The 21127-nt window shown below is 34.2% G+C and overlaps 1 pseudogene; it reads left to right on the plus strand.

Moving 5' to 3' along the window:
• Nucleotides 1–20056: 20056 nt before the first annotated feature.
• Nucleotides 20057–20569, plus strand: LOC102533252 (S-adenosylmethionine decarboxylase proenzyme-like; annotated as a pseudogene).
• The last annotated feature ends 558 nt before the right edge of the window (nucleotides 20570–21127 follow it).

Genomic DNA, 21127 nt, shown 5'->3' on the forward strand with positions numbered 1-21127 from the left:
TATATTGAAAGTGGTGAGCAAATAGTTAAGATGTCTGCTATTTGAAAAGCAAAACAACAACACACAACTACAAAGAATATTAAAAATGAGCAAGGAAATATGGCATCACATAAAGAAAATAATTTCCAGCAACTGAGCTCAAAGGCAAGAAATATAGCAATCTAACTGATAAACAAGTCAAAATAGCAGATATGAAGAAACTTACCTTACAAGAAAACTAAGAAACACAATTTAATGACATCAAGAGTAAATATATATGAACAAAATGAGTTCTTTACCAAGATATTAAAATTATTTTAGAAAAATAATTAAACAGACATTCTGGAGCTGAAGAACTCAAATGAATTACAAGAAATATGCAACAGCATGCATACAAGAGCAGACAAGATAGAAGGAAGAAAAAAAATGACTTGGAGGTTAGGAATTTTTGAAATAAAACATTTAGAAGAGAAGAAATAACAAAGATGTTAAAAGAGCAGAGAAATCCTATATAAGCTATGGAAAACATAAAAAGACAAATATCACAACAATCGTAGTACCAGAAGGAAAAGAGAGGGAGAATAAAGCAGTAAATGTATTTAAAGCTGAGGGAATTCACCACCACTAGAACTGCCTTGCAAGAAATGTTGACAGGAGTTCTTCTAGTCAAAATAGAAAGACACTAATCAACAACATGAAATATATTAAAGTACACAAAACACTGGTAAAGGTGAAAAACAGTCAGATTTAGAAAACTGAAACTCTATATTAAGATAGTGAGTTGTTCAACCAAATGTAGTATAAAAGATAAAGAAAAAGAGTAGTTAAAAACTACACCTACTATAAATTGTTAAAAAATACACAACATATAAAGAAGAAAATTGTGGCATAAAAAATATGAAAGGGAGAAGTAAAAGGGTGAAGCCATTATATGTGAAAAAAGATAAGTTGATATCATAAAATGGGCTACTTTTTCTATGAGATATTTTGTGTAAGCCTCATGGTAACTATAAGGCAAAAATTGGGAACAGATTTGCAAAACATAAAAAAGGGGAAACAGAGAATGCCACCATAGAATACCACCAATTTACAAAGGTAGGCAGAAACAGAGGAACAAAGAAACAATGGAAATACTAAGCAACCATAAAGGAACTCATAAGATGGCATGAGTATCGTATCAATATTCAATAATTATTCTAAATGCATATGGATTGAATTCACTAATCAAAAGTAACAGAGTGGCTACATGGATGAAAAAACAACAGTGGCAATAAAACAAGACCCAACTATATACTGCATACAAGAGACCCACTTCAACCTTAGGATGCATACTGGGGATGCTGCAGAAACAGTTACTGAGAGGGAAGTTATAGTAATAAATGTATATATTTTAAAAGATCACATATAACCTAACTGTATACCTCAGGAGTTAGAAAAGAGTAACAAATTAAGACCAAAGTTAGCAGAAAGAAGGGAATCATAAAAATCAGAGCAGAAATCAATAAAATAGTGATAAAAGGGGAGAAGCAAGATGGCAGAGTAGAAGGACGCACTCCAACAGAATATCGCCCTCTTCGAAAGACAAAGATGCCAAAAATCTGGTAGGAGAAAAAGAAAAAAGAAAGAAGAAAAAGCAAGAGTGTGGGACTGGTCCCCTGGGGAGAGAGAGGCAAAGGAGGAACAGCGCTCGTTCGCTGAACCTCCCCGTCTCAAACGGAGAGGCCAGTGGGACGGAGGGGGATCCTCCGAGGCTCAAATCTGCCCAGAGAACCCCTTGGCCGACAGAACTAAGTTAAATGGGCACAAAGGGTCCTTGTGACATCCAGCCCAAGTCGCGAGCCAGCAGCTGGGGGACGGAACATGCTGCCCGAGCTGGGCGGAGGACTGGGTCAGCTGCACTGAGGCAACCCAGGGGAATGCAGGGTGCTGCACATTGTGACTGGGAGGGGATATAGAGCAGAACAATCAGGGCCTCCCATAAATTATGGAGATAAAAAAGCAAAGCAGCACTGCTGGTGTGCCCAGGGGGAGGGGTGCCGTAGCTTTGTCTCCTCAGACCCACAGCGCCATTACTGGCACTTTTTGCAGAAAGAGAGGCAGCGCGCAGCCACAGCCACCATACCTTTTGTGCACAGCCCCTGGGCAGGGCGGGGCTGAGACCTGAATCTGCACCTGGGGCTCCACAACTTCCTAGACAGGACTGGGACTTGATTACAGCCCGAGGCAGATAGGATCCTTCTGCCCTGGTACCTCAGAGAACTTGCGCAGCCAAGACAAACAAGAAGCTGAGTTTTGGAACGCAGCAGGGATGGGGTAGTTCCATGCTCTTCCCCCAGCCCGTCTATGGAGTGCCAACCCGAGGTGGAGCGGGCAGCTGCAGAGAGCAGCCAAGTGACTGGCGCCAGGAGAGGGCAGGCAGCCACCCGGCTTCCTAGCAGGAACACAGCACCTGATCGTCGTGCCGTCAAGAGGCATGATCCATCTGCTTGCCTCCCCCAAGTGCAGCATCTGACTGTGGAATCGGGAGGGGGAGTGACCCACCTGTCCACCTCGAAGGAGAGCAGCACCTGACCCAGTGTTGGGAGGGGGCCCGATCTTCTTGCCAACAGGCACTGGGAGCAGTACAGATGAGGGAGCCAATGGAGAGGCTCTGGAGACAGCAAGCTGAGTTCGTGAAACAGGGTGAAGATAGAAAGACTTCTCCTTTAAACCATTAAAAGAGCAAAGTCTCCAGGAGAACACATCCTTTTTTTTTTTTTTTGAATCTTTTTTTATATCTGTTTTATTTTCTTTTAAAATCTTTTTATTATTATTACTTTTAAAAATCCACCTCATTTCATGTTTAATTCTCTCGGTTTTGATCTCCTGATATTGATTATTCACAGATATCAAAATATAGTTTTTAAAATTTTTTTCTCCTTTTTATTTAGGTTTTTAAAAGATCTCTCAACTTGATTGCTATTCTGGTTCACCTTGCTCTTCTATTATTGATTATATGCTGTTTTCAAACCATTTTTTCTCCCTTCTTAAAAATTTCTCTCTTTTATCTTTTGTTAAAATCTGTTCTATTCTCTATTACCTTTTAAAAATTTACTTATTAAACCACTGTATATGTCTCCAGTTTTACCCCTTTAAAATATTCCTTTTGAAATATTTTTTAATTTTACTTTTATTTTTAATGCTTTTTAAAATCCACCTCATTTCACTTTTCTTTCTCTTGGTTTTGATCCCCTTGTCACTGATTATACACAGGTCTCAAATATTGCTTTCTGAACTATACTTCTTTTTTTAAGGATTTAAAAAGACGTCTCAACTAAATTGCTATTCTGCTCCAAATTACTCTTCATTTAATGATTTATACACTGTTTTCCAATTTTTTCCCCTCCTTTCTTTCAAAATTCACTCTCTCTCTCTTTTTTTTTATGTTTTATTCCTGCATAGGTTTTAGAGAGATAAATAAGTATACTCCTTAAGGACGAAAATAGATAACTGATACTCCATAAGCCACAGTGCCAGAGAGATATGAGCAATATGAAGAAGCAGAGGAACAATTCCCAGTTAAAAAAGCAAGAGAAATCCCCTAAAAGCATGATCAATGAAATAGATATTGATGGCCAACTAGATCAAGATTTCAAAAACGAAGTGATCAAAGTACTGAAAGAACTGAAAGAGTAGTGTTTAGAGATACAAAATATGTCAAAAATGAAATTGAAGCTATAAAGAAGAGCCAAGTAGAACTGGCAAACTCATTAGCTGAAATGAGAACTGATCTAAAGGCTGTACAATGCAGGCTAGATAATGCAGAGGAACGAATAAGTGACCTAGAAGACAGGACAACAGAAAGCACCCAATCAGAACAGCTGAGAGAAAAACAAATAAAAAACAATGAAATCAATATAAGGGACATAAAGGCTAATATAAATCATGTCAATCTATGCATAATAGGCGTTTCAGAAGGGGAAGAAAGAACAAAGGGCATTGAAAAGGTATTTGAAGAAATCATGACTGAAAACTTCCAAAATTAAAGAAGGAATCAGATATCCAAGTACAGGAGGCTCAGAGGGTCCCAAACAGGAGAACCAAAACAGACCCACATCAAGACATATTATAATGCAGAGACCCACTTTAGGGAGAAGGACACATATAGATTGAGAGTGAAAGGATGGAAAGGGATATTCCATGCAAATGGAAAAGCCAAAAAAGCAGGTGTTGCAGTACTGATTTCAGACAAAATAGACTTTAAAACAAAGGCCATAAAGAAAGATAAAGAGGGACATTTTATAATGATTAAAGGAGGGATACAAGATGAAGATATTACACTCATTAATATATATGCACCCAATAAAGGAGCACCTAAGTACATACAAGAATTACTAACACAGATAAAGGGGGATATTGATGGGAATACAAACATAGTTGGAGATTTTAACACTGCATTAACATCACTAGACAGATCTTCCAGACAGAAAATAAACAAGGCAACAGAGAAATTAAATACTACAATAGAAAAACTAGATTTGGTGGATATTTTCAGAGCATTACACCCACCAAAAATAGGATATACATTCTTTTCAAGTGCACATGGAACATTTTCCAGGATCGATCATGTACTTGGACACAAAAGAAAGCTCAACAAATTTAAGAAGATAGAAATTATCTCAAGCATCTTTACTGACCACAATGCCATGAAACTGGAAATCAACAACAGAGAAACAAAGGAGAAAAAAAGAAAAGCATGGAGATTAAATAATATGTTATTGAAAAAACAATGGATCAATGAGGAAATCAAAGCTGAAATTAAAAAATACCTTGAGACAAATGATAATGAAAGCACAACCACTCAAAACCTATGGGACACAGCAAAGGCAGTGCTAAGAGGGAAGTTTATAGCGATACAGGCCTTCCTCAGAAAAGAAGAACAATCTCAAAAATACAAGTTAACCCACCACCTGAGTCAATTAGAAAAACAACAACAAAAATCCCCAAAAAGCGGCAGAAGGAAGGAAATAATAAAGATCAGAGAGGAATTAAATACAATAGAGATTAACAAGGCCATAGAAAAAATCAACAAACCAAATGCTGGTTTTTTGAAAAAGTAAATAAAATCGAGAAACCTCTGGCCAAACTCACAAAGAAGAAAAAAGAGAGAGCACAAATTAGCAAAATAAGAAAGGAAAATGGAGAAATTACAACAAACAAAATAGAAATACAGAATATCATATGAGAATATTATGAAAAACTATATGGAACCAAACTGGATAACCTAGAGGAGATGGACAAGTTTCTGGATACATACTGTCCACCAAAACTGAATCAAGAAGAAACTGAACACTTGAACAATTTGATCACTAGAAAGGAAATAGAAATAACAATTAAAAACCTCCCTACAAATAAAAGTCCAGGACTGGATGGCTTCAATGGGGAATTCTACCAAACATACAAAGAAGAACTCATACAAGTCCTTCTCAAACTCTTCCAGATGATTAAAAAGGAGGGAATACTCCCAAACTCATTCTATGAAGCCACCATCACCCTGATACCAAAACCAGGCAAAGACACTACAAAAAAAGAGAATTATAGGCCAATATCACTGAAGAACATAGACGCCAAAATCCTCACCAAAATTTTAGCAAATAGAATCCAACAACACATAAAAAAGATTACACGTCATGACCAAGAGGGGTTCATCCTAGGGACACAACGCTGGTTCAACATATGCAAATCAAGCAATGTAATACATCACATCAACAAGAGAAAGGACAAAAACCACATGATCATCTCAATCGATGCAGAAAATGCATTTGATAAAATTCAATATCCATTTACGATAAAAACTCACGCCAAAGTTGGTATAGAGGGAACATATCTCAACATAATAAAGGCTATATATGACAAAACTACAGCCAGCATAGATCTCAATGGTGAAAAACTCAAAAGCTTCCCACTAAAATCTGGGACAAGGCAAGGATGCCCACTATCACCACTCCTATTCAACATCGTCCTGGAAGTCCTAGCCACAGCAATCAGGCAAGAGAAAGAAATAAAAGGAATCCAAATTGGAAAAGAAGAGGTAAAAGTGTCATTATATGCTGATGACATGTTACTATATATAGAAAACCCTAAAAGGTCCACACAAAAGCTCCTAGAGCTGATTGAAGAATTCAGCAAGATAGCAGGTTACAAAATTAATGTTCAAAAATCAGTTGCATTTTTTACACTAATGATAAATCAACAGAAAAAGAAAGTAAAGAAACAATCCCCTTTAAAATACCACCCAAAGTAATAAAATATCTGGGAATAAATCTAACCAAGGAGGTGAAAGAATTATACACAGAAAACTATAAACCATTGATGAAGGAAATTAAAGAAGACTTTAAAAAATGGAAAGATATCCCAAGCTCTTGGATTGGAAGAATCAATATTGTTAAAATGGTCACACTGCCCAAGGCAATCTATAGATTTAATGCAATCCCTATCCATTTACCCAGGACATATTTCACAGAACTAAAACAAATCATAATAAAATTTATATGGAACCATCAAAGACCTAGAATTGCTAAAGCATTAGTGAAGAGAAAGAAAGAGGCTGGAGGAATAACTCTCCCAGACTTCAGACAATACTATAGAGCTGCAGTCATCAAGACAGCATGGTATTGGTACCAAAACAGACATATGGACCAATGGAACAGAAGAGATAGCCCAGAAATGAATGCACAAAAGTTTGGTCAAGTAATCTTCGACAAAGGAGGCAAGAATATACAATGGAATAAAGACAGTCTCTTCTGCAAATGGTGTTGGGAAAACTGGACAGCAGCATGTAAAGCAATGAAGCTATAACACTCCCTTACACCATACACAAAAATAAATTCAAAATGGATCAAAGAGTTAAACAGAAGACAAGATTCAATAAACCTCTCAGAAGAAAATATAGGCAAAACATTATCTGACATAAATCTCAAAAATGTTCTCCTAGAAGAAATAAAAGCAAGAATAAACAAATGGGACCTAATGAAACTTACAAGCTTCTGCAGAGCAAAGGAAACCAGAAATAAAACAAGAAGAAAGTCTACGGAATGGGAGAAAATTTTTGCAAGTGAAACCGACAAAGGCTTGATCTCCAAAACATATAAGCAGCTCATACAACTCAATAAGAAAAAAATAAACAACCGAATCCAAAAATGGGCAGAAGATCTAAACAAGGAATTCTCCAAGGAAGACTTACAAATGATCAAAAAGCACATGAAAAAATGTTCAATATCACTAATTATCAGAGAAATGCAAATCAAAACTACAATGAGGTATCACCTCACACCAGTCAGAATGGCTGTCATTCAAAAACCCACAAATGACCAATGCTGGAGAGGCTGTGGAGAAAGGGGAACCCTCCTACACTGCTGGTGGGAATGCAGTTTGGTGCAGCCACTATGGAAAACAGTGTGGACATTCCTCAAAAGACTAGGAATAGACTTACCATATGACCCAGGGATCCCACACCTGGGCTTTTATCCAGAAGCAACCCTACTTCAGGATGACACCTGCACCCCAATGTTCATAGCAGCACTATTTACAATAGCCAAAACATGGAAACAGCCTAAATGTCCATCTACAGGTGACTGGATAGAGAAGAAGTGGTAAATTTATACAATGGAATACTACTCAGCCAAAGAAACCGACAACATAACACCATTTGCAGCAACATGGATGCTTCTAGAGAATGTCATTCTAAGTGAAGTAAGCCAGAAAGAGAAAGAAAAATTCCATATGAGATCGCTCATATGTGGAATCTAAGAAACAAAAACCAAAACAAACAAACAAACAAAAACAAAGCATAAATACGGGACAGAAATAGAGTCATGGACAGAGAATACAGACTTGTGGTTACCAGGGGGGTAGAGGGTGGGAAGGGATAGACTGGGATTTCAAAATTGTAGAATAGATAAACAAGATTACACTGCATATCACAGGGAAATATACACAAAATATTATGGTAAATCACAGAGAAAAAAATGTGACAATGAGTGTGTATATGTCCATGTATGACTGAAAAATTGTGATGAACACTGGAATTTGACACAACATTGTAAAATGATTATAAATCAATAAATTTGTTAAAAAAAATGACATATCATAATGAAGATGACCAGAGTCAAGGATAAAGAAATGATCTTAAAAGCAGCAAGAGCAAAACAATGAGTGAATTCCAAGGGAACTCCATAATGCTCTCAGCTGATTCCTCTATAGAAACACTACAGGCCAGAAGGGTAAGGCAAGATATATTTAAAACCCTGAATGAAAAAAAATAAAAGATGCATCCTAGGATACTCTATCCAGCAAGGCTATCCTTTAGAATAGAAGGAAAGATAAAGAACTTCACAGACAAGGAAAAACTAAAAGAGTTTTGCAACACTATACCAATGCTAAAAGAAATTTTACAGGTCTAGTCTAAACAGAAAAGAAGCAGGATGCTACAAAAATGAGAAACTAATAACTGAAAAGTTGATAACTAACATGAATTGCAAATATAGTAAACACAATATGTAAAAGAAGACATCTAAACAATTAAGTGTGGGAGAGGGAAGCAAGAAAACATAGAGTATTTTTTTCTTTCTTTTTATTTTAAAATTTGTTCTCAGTAGAATGTGTTTGAGATTTCATTACTATCTGTTCAGTACAAACAGTTTTAGTAAAAGCTTAATAGACTTATAAAAAAAAGGGTAACCACAAGCCAAAAACTTACAAGGGAGTCACAAAAATTAAATAAAATCCATGATAATACAAAGGAAAATTACCAAACCACAAAAGGAAGAAGAGAGGAACAAAAAGGAAATACCTAATCAACTGCAAAAATATGTTCAAAATGGCAATAAACAGTCATCTATCATTAATTACTGTAAATGTTAATGGACTAAATACTCCAGTCAAAAAACATAGAGTGGCAGACTGGATAATAAAGCAAGAACCTTCAATATGCTGCATACAAGAGCCCTACTTTAGGGAGAAGGACACATATAGATTGAGAGTGAAAGGATTGAAAAGGATACACCATGCAAATGGAAAAGCCAAAAAAGCAGGTGTTGCAGTACTGATTTCAGACAAAATAGACTTTAAAACAAGGGCCATAAAGAAAGTTAAAGAAGGACATTTTATAATGATTAAAGGAGTAATACAAGATGAGGATATTACACTTATTAATATATACACACTCAACATAGGAGCACCTAAATACATAAAACAATTACTAGCAGAGATAAAGGGGGAAATTGATGAGAATAACAACCATTGTCAGAGATTTTAACACTGCATTAACATCACTGGACAGATCTTTCATACTGAAAATGAATAAGGCAACAGAGAAATTAAATGATACAATAGAAAAATTAGATTTGGTGGATATTTTCAGAGCATTACACCCCCCAAAAATAGGATATACATTTTATTCAACTACACATGGAAAATTTTCTAGGATTGATCATGTACTTGGGCACAAAAGAAGCCTCAACAATTTGAAGAAGATAGAACTTATCTCAAGCATCTTTATGGACCACAATGCCTTGAAAGTAGAAATCAACTACAGAGTAAAAGGCAGAAAAAAAGGAAAGCATGGAGATTAAACAACATGCTGAGAAAAAAATGTGACAAAGAATGTGTATATGTCCATGTATGACTGGAAAACTGTGCTGAACACTGGAATTTGACACAACATTGTAAAATGATTATAAATCAATAAAAAATGTTAAAAGTGGGTCGATGATGAAATCAAAGTTGAAATTAAAAAACGCCTTGAGACAAATGAAAATGAAAACACAACCACACAAAACTTATGGTTCACAGCAAAGGCAGTGCTAATAGGGATGTTTATAGTGATACAAGCCTTTCTCAAAAAAGAAGAACACTCTCAAATAAGCAATCGAGTCCACCAGCTATAAAAACTAGAAAAAGAAGAGCAAAAACACCCAAAAGTTATCATAAGGAAAGAAATAATAAAGATCAAGGAGGAAATAAATAAAATACAGATTTAAAAAACAATAAAAAGATCAATCAAACCAAAAGCTGGTTTTTTGAAAAAGCAAATAAAATCGATAAACCTCTGGCCAAACTCACTAAGAAGAAAAAAGAGGGAGCACAAATAAGCAAAATAAGAAAGGAAAATGTTGAAATTATAACAAATAACATAGGAATACGGAATATCACACGAGAATATTATGAAAAACTATATGGAACCAAAATGGATAACCTAGAATAGATGGACAAGTTTCTGGAAACATATTGTCCACCAACATTGAATCAAGAATAAAGTGACCATCTGAACAAACCGATCACTAGAAATGAAACTGAAATACCAACTAAAAACCTCCCTACAAATAAAAGCCCAGGACTGGACGGCTTCACTGGGGAATTCTAACAAATATACAAAGAAGAACTCTTACCAGTCCTTCTCAAACTCTTTCATAAGATTGAAAAAGAGGGAATGCATCCAAACTCATTCTATGAAGCCACCATCACCCTGATACCAAAACCAGGCAAAGATACCACCAAAAAAGAGAATTACAGACCAATATCATGGATGAACATAGTTGTAAAAATCCTTACCAAAACACTAGCAAACAGAATCCAACATCACATAAAAAAGATTATATATTATGACCAAGTGTGGTTCTTCCCAGGGACACAAGGATGGTTCAACATATGCAAATCAATCAATGTAATACATCACATCAACAAAAGAAAGGACAAAAACCACATGATCATCTTAATAGATGCAGAAAAAGCGTTTGATAATATTCAACACCCATTTATGATAAAAACTCTCGCCAAAGTGGGTACAGAGAGAACATATCTCAACATCATAAAAGCTATATATGACAAACCTACAGCCAGCATAGTACTCAACAGTGAAAAACTCAAAAGCTTCCCACTAAAATATGGGACAAGACAAGGATGTCCACTATCATCATTCCTATTCAACATTGTCCTGGATGTCCTAGCTACAGCAATCAGGCAAAAGAGAAAAATAAAAGGGATTCAAATTAGAAAAGAAGAGGTAAAAGTGTGACTATATGCAGCTGACATGATACTATATATAGAAAACCCTAAAAGGTCCACACAAAAACTACTGGAAATAATCAAAGAATTCAGCAAGGTAGCAGGTTACAAGATTAACGTTCAAAAATTAGTTCATTTCTTTACACTAACTATGAATCAACAGAAAAAGAAAAAATGTAACAATCCCCTTTAAAAAAGCACACAGCATATTGAAAGTTCTTTTATATTATTATTATCACTATCTCTTAGATACCATGTTTTATGTTTCTTAGAGAAGAGCTGGCCTAATGGCTCTTCCTAATGTTATTATTATCCCATTTTCCAAACTAGGGAAATCAACTCCATCTCATACTTTGGTTCTAGCACAATATACATAACAGAATAATACTCTGTTCCCACCAGGAGTTTTTCCTGACTAGGTCATTCAATTCATGTCATGTCTGATAGACATTACAAAGGTCTGGAAAAAGCACATTCCAACTTACTTTGCCCTTACTTCTTATTTCTTTTTTAGTGATATATAATTAACAATAAAATGGACAGATCTTAAGAGAATTCAGAGTTTTGACAATTAAATTCACCACATAACAATCTAAAGCAAGACATAATATTACGGGTGTTAGAGGAAACCCATCAGCATCACTGACGACAAATTGGTCAATCAGGGTTCTACCCAGGTTCTTCCTGAACTAACTTTTATGGCACACAGAGTGGATTTCCTGAGTAAATGATATTTGAATAGATTCATAGAGTAAAGAATCTCAACACTGATCCTGTACAAGTCAGATGCTAATTTGGAGTTCAAGCATTTAATAGATTCATATACATCTTTAGATATATTCTGATTGTAAAGGTAATATATTTATGGTAAAAAAAATCAGACAATAAAAAATCTAAAACAGCAAAGGGCTATTTTATAAATTCAAAATATTATCTCTATGTAACACAAAGAAAAAAAATCATCTATAATCTTATCACTCAGACAAAAATCAGTGTTAGCTTTGCATTTCACAATCTTCTTGGAAATATACATATTATAAAGAAAATAAATAAATAAATAAATAAATAAATAAATAAATAAATAAATAATCACACAAAGTAATAAAATACCTAGGAGCAACTCTAACCAAGCAGGTGAAAGACTTATACATGGAAAACTATAAAACACTGATGAAGGATATTAAAGAAGTCTTAAAAAGATGGAAAGATATTCCATGCTCCTGGACGGGAAGAATCAGTATTGTTAAAATGGTCACACTGCCTAAGTAAATCTACAGATTTAATGCAATCCCTATCCAATTACCCAGGACATATTTCACAGAACTAGAAGCAATCTAATAAAATTTATATGGAACCATCAAAGACCTAGAATTGCTAAAGCATTAGTGAAGAGAAAGAAAGAGGCTGGAGGAATAACTCTCCCAGACTTCAGACAATACTATAGAGCTGCAGTCATCAAGACAGCATGGTATTGGTACCAAAACAGACATATGGACCAATGGAACAGAAAAGATAGCCCAGAAATGAATGCACAAAAGTTTGGTCAAGTAATCTTCGACAAAGGAGGCAAGAATATACAATGGAATAAAGACAGTCTCTTCTGCAAATGGTGTTGGGAAAACTGGACAGCAGCATGTAAAGCAATGAAGCTATAACACTCCCTTACACCATACACAAAAATAAATTCAAAATGGATCAAAGAGTTAAACAGAAGACAAGATTCAATAAACCTCTCAGAAGAAAATATAGGCAAAACATTATCTGACATACATCTCAAAAATGTTCTCCTAGAAGAAATAAAAGCAAGAATAAACAAATGGGACCTAATGAAACTTATAAGCTTCTGCAGAGCAAAGGAAACCATAAGTAAAATGAAAAGACAACCTACGGAATGGGAAAAAAATTTTGCAAATGAAACTGACAAAGGCTTGATCTCCAGAATATATAAGCAGCTCATACAACTCAAAAAGAAAATAAAGAACCCAATCCAAAAATGTGCAAAAGACCTAAACAAGCAATTCTCCTAGGAAGACATACAAATGATCAATAGACACATGAAAAAATGCTCCATATCACTAATTATCAGAGAAATGCAAATCAAAACTGCAATGAGTTATCACCTCACACCAGTCAGAAAGGCCGTCATTCAAAAATCCACAAATGACAAATGCTGGAGAGGCTGTGGAGAAAAGGGAACCCTCCTACACTGCTGGTAGGAATGCAGTTTGGTGCAGCCACTGTGGAAAACACTATGGAGATTCCTCAAAAGAGTAGGAATAGACTTACCATATGACCCAGGAATCCTGTTCCTGGGCATATATCCAGAAGAACCCTACTTCAAAAAGACACCTGAACCCCAGTGTTCATAGTAGCACTATTTACAACAACCAAGACATGGAAACAGCCTAAACATTCATTGATAGATGACTGGATAAAGAAGAAGTGGTATATTTATTCAATGGAATACTATTCAGCCATAAAAACCGACAACATAACGCCATTTGCAGCAACATGGATGCTCCTGGAGAATGTCATTCTAAGTGAAGTAAGCCAGGAAGAGAAAGAAAAATGCCATATGAGATCACTCTTACGTGGAATTAAAAAAAAAGCATAAATAGAAAACAGAAATAGACTCATAGACATAGAATACAAACTTGTGATTGCCAAGTGGGCGGGGGTTGGGAAGGTGGGAAGGGATAGACTGGGATTTTAAAATTGTAGAATAGATAAACAAGATTATACTGTATAGCACAGGGAAATATATACAAGATCTTACAGTAGCTCACAGAGAAAAAAATGTGACAATGAATATATATATATATTCATGTATAACTGAAAAATTGTGCTCTACACTGGAATTTGACACAACCTTGTAAAATGATTATAAAGTAATAAAAATGTTAAAAAAGCAAAAAAAAATTATATACAAAAAAACAGATAAAATGAATTTAAAAATAGTGATAAAAATAGTTTTCTATTTTCAATGAAACTAAGAGCTTCTTCTTAAAAAAGACAAAATTGACAAAGCTTAGTGAGACTAAGAAAAAAACTGTAGGTCTCAAATAAAATCAGAAATGAAAGATGATAAATTATAACTGACACTTTAGAAATATGTGGGATCATCAGGGACTACTTTGAACAATGTACACCAACAAATTAGATAGTCTGAAATGAATCGATAAGTTTCTAGAATCATAAAACTTAATGAGACCAAACCAAGAAGAAATAGAAAGTCTAATCAGACCAGTAATGAGTAGGGAAATAAAAATCCATAATCAAATACCTCCCAACACAGAAAATCCCAGAAACAGAAGGTTTGACTGGTAAGTTTTAGCAAACATTTGGAGAAGAATTAATGCTAATCCTTCTCAAACTCTTCCAAAAATTGAAGAGGAGAAAGTACTTCCAAACTCATTCACAAGGCCAACATTACCTTGAAATCAAATCTAGATAAATACACTAAAAGAAATCTATAGACCAATTTCCCTGATCAATGTAAGTGTAAAATTTCTCAACAAAATATTAGCAAACTAAATTCAAGAACTTATTAAATATATTATTCACCATTACCAAGTGTGATTTATCCCTTGGATGCAAGATTGGTTCAACTTATGGAAATCAATAAATGTGATGCACCACATTAATAGAATGAAAGATAAAAATCACAGAATCATACTGATAGATGCAGGAAAAGCTTTTGCCAAAATACAACATCCTTTTATGATAAAACCCTTGATATATTTGGTATATATAGAACATATCTCAACATAATAAAAATCACATATGAAAAACCCACAAATAACATTATACTCAATGGGCAAAAATGGAAAACGTTTCCTCTAAGATCAGGAACAAAACAAGGGTGCTCACTTTCACCACTCTTAGTCAACATAGCACTGCAGAATCTAGCTAGAGCAATCAGGCATGGCAGAGAAATAAAATTCATCCAAATCAGACAGGAAAAAGTAAAATTGTCTTTATTTGTATATGATATGAACTTATACATAGAAAATCTCAGACTTAACTGAAAAACAGTTGGATCTAATCAATGGTCTCTAAATTTTCAGGCTGTAGAATCAATGAACAGAAAGAAGTTGCTTTTCTATACAGTGATAATGAAACAATTGAAAAAGAAATAAAGGCAACTATCTTATTCACAATATCATCAAAAACAGTCTAGCCTAGGAATGAATTCAACCAAGGAAGTGAAAAATCTGTACAGTGAAACCTAGAGACATTTGATAAAAGAAATTAAACAGGACAAATTGAAAGATGTCCTATGTTCATGGATTGGCAGGGTTAATATTATTATAATGCCAGTGCTACCCAAAACCATCTATAGATTCAACACAATCCTATCAAAACTCCAGTTATTTTTTTCACAGAAAGTGGAAAAAATTTCTAAAATTTGTGTATAACCACAAAACCCCTGTATATCTAAACTAATCATAAGAAAGAAGAGCAAAACTGGAGACATTACACTGCCTGATTTCCAGTCATAGTACAAAATCTATAGTAATTAAAACAGTTTGATGCTGGTATAAAAATAGATATATAGACAAATGGAATAGAAGAAAGAGAACATAATTAAGCCCCCACATATACAGTCAACTAATATTTGAAAGAGGAGCAAATAATATCCAATGGTGAAAGGATAGTCTCTTCAACAAATGGTATTGGGAAAACTGAATTACTGAATGAATGTAGAATAATGAAATTGGATCCCTGTCTTACACCAGTCACAAAAATTAACTTTAAATGGCTCAAAGATTTAAAGATAAGACCCAATACTGTAAAATTCTTAGAAGAAAACATAGGGAATAACCTCCTGAATATTGGTCTTGACAACTATTTTTTAATATGGCTCCAAGTGCGTTAACAACAAAAGGAAAAATAAACCAGTGTGAATACATCAGACTTGAAGACTTCTGCACTGCCAAAGAAACAATTAATCTATCAAGTGGAAGAGAATATTGCAAATCATGTATTGGATAAGGGATTAGTAACCAAAATTTATTTTAAAAAAACTCATACAACTCAACAACAAACATACAAAAACACAAGTAATCTGACTTTAAAATGGGCATATGAACTAAATAGACATTTTTCCAAGGAAGATATTCAAATTGAAAACAATTACATGAAAATTTGCCCAATATCTCTAATCAACAGGGAAATGCAAATCAAAAACCACAATGAGCTATCACCTCACACCTGTCAGAATGACTATCATCAAGAAGACAAGTGATAACAAGTGTTGGTGAGGATGTGGTCGAAAGGGAACCGCTGTGCACTGTTGGTGGAATTGTAAACTGGTTCAGCTTTACATACTGAAGTTTCCTCAAAAAATTAAAAACAGAACTACCCTATGGTATCCAGCAATCCCACTTATGGGTATATATCCAAAGGACATGAAGACAGGTTAAGGAAGAGATATATGCACTCTTGTGTTCATTGCAGCATTATTCACAATAGCCAAAAATATGTAAACAAATTGTCTATGGAATCTATGGATGAATGGATAAGAAAAATATGGCTATATCTTAGATATGGTTATATGTGGACAGATCTTGAGGAAATTATGGTAAGAGAGATGTCAGACAGAGAAAGAAAAATACTGTATTATATCCCTTATATGTGGAATCTAAACCTGAACAAGAAAAAAAACAAAGTAAGTAGTGGTTACCAGGTGCTGGAGGTGTGTAGGGGAATGGGACAAATGTTGTTTAAGGGTGCATACCAGCAACTAGTAGATAAATAATTCCTGGAGATATAATAAATAGTACAGTGATTAGAGATGACATATTTGTATTATAAACATTAATCATGCTGAGAGACTAGATCTTAATTATTTCCACAACTAGGGAAATTGATAATTATGTGTCACGATAGAGGTGTTAGCTACAATGTCAATTATATTGCAGTACATATATATATCTAATCAATATGTTGTGCACCTTAAAATTACACTGTGTTATGCATCAATTATAACTAAATAAAAAATTACCAGAAAATAAAAATACAGACCAGTATATTTCTTGAATATAGATGTAAAATTTTTCAAGAAAATATATGCAAATTAAATGCAACATTGTATAAAAATAGACACCATGATCAATTGATATTTATTTCAGATATGGAGGACTGGGTTGACAATGGAAAATCATTTAATATAATCTACTATATAAAAAGGTCAAAGAAAGAAAAAAAATCACATTATCCTAACAACTGAGGCTGATAACACATTTGACAAAATCCAACACTATGTATGACTCTCAGCAAACTAGGAACAGAGGGGATAGTCCTCAACTTGATAATGAACATCTAATGAAAACTTAGAACTGACAATACATAATGCTGTGAATCTGGAAATTTTCCTCCTAAGATTAGAAATAAGCAAAAATTTCCTCTCTTTCTATTCATGTTCGACATTGTACAATGAGTCCTAGCTACTGCAATAAGAAAAGAAAAAAATTAAAAGTAGGATATAAAATATACAATAAACTCTAGCCACAGATGACATATTTTTCTGTGTAGAAAACCACAAAGATTGTATAACAATTCCTCTGTTGCTAATGAGCAAGTATAGCAATATTTCAAGATCCAAGGTCAATATTAAAGAGTTAATTGCCTTCCTATCTACTACCAATAAACAACTAGAATTTAAAGTTTTAAAAATATGATTTAAAATAGTGACTGACAAAAAATACATAAGTATAATTAACAAAATATATATAGCATTTATAGGAAGAAAACTACAAAACTCACTGATCATCAGAGAAATGTAAATAAAATGGTTATTATTTTTTTAAAAGGACAATAAATGTTGCCCATGAAAAATGGTGCAGCAGCTATAGAAAACAGTATGTTTGCCCCTAAAGAAATTAAAAATACAACTGCCATATGATTTAGCAATCTTACTTCTGAGTATTTTTCCAAGATAATTGAAAAAGGGATATTGAAGAGATACTAGCATTCCTATGTTTATTGCAGTGCTACTCACAATAGCCATAATATGGAAACAACCTAAATGTCCATTGGAGAGACGAATGGGAGTAAATGTGGAATATACATAAATGGAATATTATTCAGCCTTAAAGAGAAAGAAACTCTGCAATAAGCAACACCACGGCTGAAACTGAAGAACATTATACTAAGTGAAATAACCCATTCACAGAATGACAAATACTCATGATTTTATGTAAAATATATAAAATAGTCAAACTCATAGAAGTAAAGAATAGAATTGTGGTTACCAGGAGCTAAATGGAGGAAGAAATTGGGAGTTGCTAAACAACAGGTATACAATTTTCAATTATGCAAGATAAATAAGTTCTAGAGATCTGTTATACAACACTCTGCCTATAGATAGCAATATTGTATTTTGCACTTAAAAATTTATTGATATATAAAAATTATTTTAAGATTCATGTCACATGGCCTTAACACATTAAAATTTGAAGATATATGTACAGAATCTATAGGAGGAAAACTACAAAACTCTGATAAGAGAAATTTTTTTAATCTAAATAAATTGAGAGAGATACTGTATTCATGGTTTTGAAGGAAAAAATGGTTAATATATTAGTTTTCCAACTTGATTTGTAAACGTTAACAAAATCCCAATGAAATTCCCAGCAAGTTATTTCATTGATATTGGCAAATAAATCCTAAAATTCATCAGGAAAAACCAAAGATCTAGGAAAGCCAACATAAGGCTGAAGAGCAAATTTGTAGGACTCACACTACCCAATTTCAAGGTTTGCTATAAAACTATACTAATGGAGACTGTGTGGTATTTGTGTAAAGATTGAGATAGATTAATGGAACAGAATCGAGATTCCAGAAGTAAACCCAAATAGTCAACTGATGTTTGACAAAGGCACAATGGTATTTAAGTGGAGAAAATATCAACTTTTCAACATATGGTGTTGGAAAAAATGGGCATCCACAAGCAAACAAACAAAAAACAAAAAGAAAGAAGGAATGAAAGAGAAAGGATCACCTGGACATATACCTTACAACTTACCCCCAAAATAACTCAAAATTATAAACCTAAATGCAAAATGCAAAATCAAAACACAAAACCAATAATCAAAAAAAGTTCTAGAAGAATAGGAAGATATCTATATGACCATGATCATAGAGATGAATTTTTGATGCAACACCTAAAACATGATATGTAAAAACAAACAAGCAGACAAAGCCAGATAATTTAGTCTTTATTTAAACAATTAGGCTTACATTCTATGGCTAGCAAAAGTAGGTAGCATTAGCTTAACTTTCTTTAATGGGGAAACAGCAGACTACAAGAGACTAACGGCATCTGCTTCTATTTCCAGCAGACTCAGGTTCAACTTTTGCTCTCCCCTCGTGAAAAATTAGACAAAAAGACCTGGAAAATGTAAAGTACTCTTTTAAATTTTTATATAATATTTTAGCAAAAAAAAAAGAGAGAAGAACCTGATATTTAGTAACATAGTAGCTGTGATAGAATCGGGAGAAGAGATTTCATTTAGTTGATTTTCTGTAGCTGTTAATTGTTCGTTAGTCTAATGATGATGAAAACTGCCTGGCCATTTTTTTCAAAGGAATGGAGTAAGCCACTAGAGGGTTGATTCTTCAGATAGCATCCCAGTGAAAACCAAGTATCTGGGGGTCTTCACACCATCCCAAGGTCTGAGTGAGACATATTTTTCAAAGGGTGTGCACTACTGAATCATAAATGTGACAAAAATGACAAATAGGAAGCTTATATACTTAGTGAGAGTAGCGAGTTTGTCTTTAAGTGGTGCTCCATTTTGATGACATATGGCACCACCCATGGCTTGAAAGCACTGGTTCCCCTATTGAAGCTTTCAAGGGATTACAGTAGGTTTGACTCAATTCAAAGCTTCTTTTATTTTTGTAAGAATTTAATGAAGATTTACAAAGGGTACCCACACTAGAATTTCCAGGAAAAAATAATGTTTTTTAATGCAATTTTCCCCAATGGAGCAACATATTGTATGGGATGTATGAATTTTGACTGTTGATACAATAAGATCAAACCCTAGAAATTCTAATGAGTGAGCTTGACCCAATAGTTACAAACCAGTTGTAAATGAAAGATGATGTTACTACAAAGAATGTTACTAGTAAGAATGTAATTCATTATCTGATACCAAGTTCTGTCATTACCATCACACTGAATGATATTTTCTGGTATTCAGTGAATGGAATAAAATCAGAGGGAACTTACTGGAATATTCACATCAGTTCAAAACAAGAATTTTCTTATGGTAACTTTGAAACAAAATGCAGTCAGAACTCTTATCAGGAACTTCTGATTAAGAAAATTGTGGGGGTCTTCAAATCAAAGAATTTATGACCACTCTGTAAATCAGAGTTCCAAATGTCACACAATGTTTCCTTCACCCCAGATTATTGAAGGTTTTAAACTTCTTGGTTGCCAGAGTGTTATGCTCAATGATTGCTACTTTGTTTTCAGCAATTTGGTAAGCAGCAACAACAACAGCAGACTGGATTAAGAAAAATGAAGAAATAAACAGGAAAGAAAAACACACATGAAAGGTGAGCTGCTTTATAGATATTGATAATAGAAGTGATGATTTCAATAACTACCACCTTGTAGTTGAAAAAAGCCCTAGATATAGTGTAATCATGTTGAATTATATGCATTTTTGTATCAAGAAACTAGATATCTTACATTAGATTTCTCATCTGTGTTTAGGTTTTCTATGCCATGCTTGCTGTGAAATCAATGCCCATGGTAGAAAAACCCTTTTACTATATGAAACATAACAGCACGTGTGAAAACATTTCCATTTGGTTTATGTACAGTGTAATACTTCTCCAGGTATTATTCACAATTCACCGCAGACAGGGCTTTTGTCCTCATTAGGTGTTGGACTCAGCCTAAACATCTGGGACTGTTCTATTAAATTGCTGCCAGAATTTTGCATTCTTCTACCACCACTTTCTAGAATGTGTTCTCTATTAATGTTATTGGAACCAATTTGTACTTCATACAGATTTTTTGTGCAACAGCAATTAATGTTTCTCTTACACACACAAATTAAATCAAATTAAAAAAGAAACCCTT

Source organism: Vicugna pacos, unplaced genomic scaffold, assembly GCF_048564905.1.
Source record: "Vicugna pacos unplaced genomic scaffold, VicPac4 scaffold_65, whole genome shotgun sequence".
NCBI classification, from domain to species: Eukaryota; Metazoa; Chordata; class Mammalia; order Artiodactyla; family Camelidae; genus Vicugna; species Vicugna pacos.